Raw genomic sequence first — 1,132 nt, 5'->3', positions numbered from 1 at the left:
TTTAAAAAAATAAGAAAAATGTTGTTAATGTACAAAATCATACATGATTTACACACACACACATACATATACATACATTCACAGGTACAAAATCATACAGGTTCAAAAGTCGTCCGGTTTAAATTTTTTAACGTTAATGTAAAATCACATATGATTTTGTAAATTAAATCTTGGTTTCTTAAATAGTTAACGTTCCCATTTGAACATTCCCCTCCCTTTCTATATATATTCTATATAGTTTTATACTAATTGTATGGTATTTAGATTTAGATTTTATATTTATTAGAAAAAAAAACATTATAATATTTAAATTGAGGCATATTTTAGCCCCCCATTGAAAAAAGGGGGTGTAATTATTAAACAAAATCACATGGGGTGTTTTGCAAATGAGGATCATTATTTAGCATGATGGGAAATCTTTATTCAAGTTTTGACCCCACGCTACTTGTTTTCATAACATCCAAAACAATAAAATAATACTAACAATTTTCTTAACACAATAAATTAAATTCACAAGCAACCAAATCTTGTATTAATTATCTATATTATATTATAAAATATTTGATAAAAACTCTTAAAAACAATTTTTATGTATAAAGTATTGTATACTGATGTATATTACTTAAAATTTAAGATTACAAGTAAATTATGCATAAGTACAACTTATTAAAGCTCCATGTTTGAATTTGTGTAACTAACTGTGGATAAACATAATCAAATAGAGAATAAACATCTCATTTTAAAATATAAAAAATCTAAAATATAATTAGAATAATTATCGAGTTTTAACAAAATAGTTAACTATTATCTTTATAAGAAAATTATATTACTAAATCAAATATAAATTATTTCGTTATTGAACTTAAAATAAATTATAATTAAAAAATTACAAAAAATGAGAAATTTTAAATAGTTAATTTGATACTAATATCGATTTAATTTTGTCAAATTTTTATGATATTTTCAAATTTAAATTTTATTCAAAAATAAAAAATATTATCGTTTTTTCAAAATCACATAAGACCATATTATAACATCGATTGAGATAAAAAAATAAAATGAAATATTAAGATCAAGATGTATCTCGCTGCATTGCGCGAGTACCCTTCTAGTTTGTCTCAAAACAATAAGG

This window comes from Cynara cardunculus (genome assembly GCF_001531365.2).
Source record: "Cynara cardunculus var. scolymus isolate 2C chromosome LG 12, CcrdV1, whole genome shotgun sequence".
Lineage (NCBI taxonomy): Eukaryota > Viridiplantae > Streptophyta > Magnoliopsida > Asterales > Asteraceae > Cynara > Cynara cardunculus.
Note: the sequence above shows the minus strand (reverse complement) of the source record.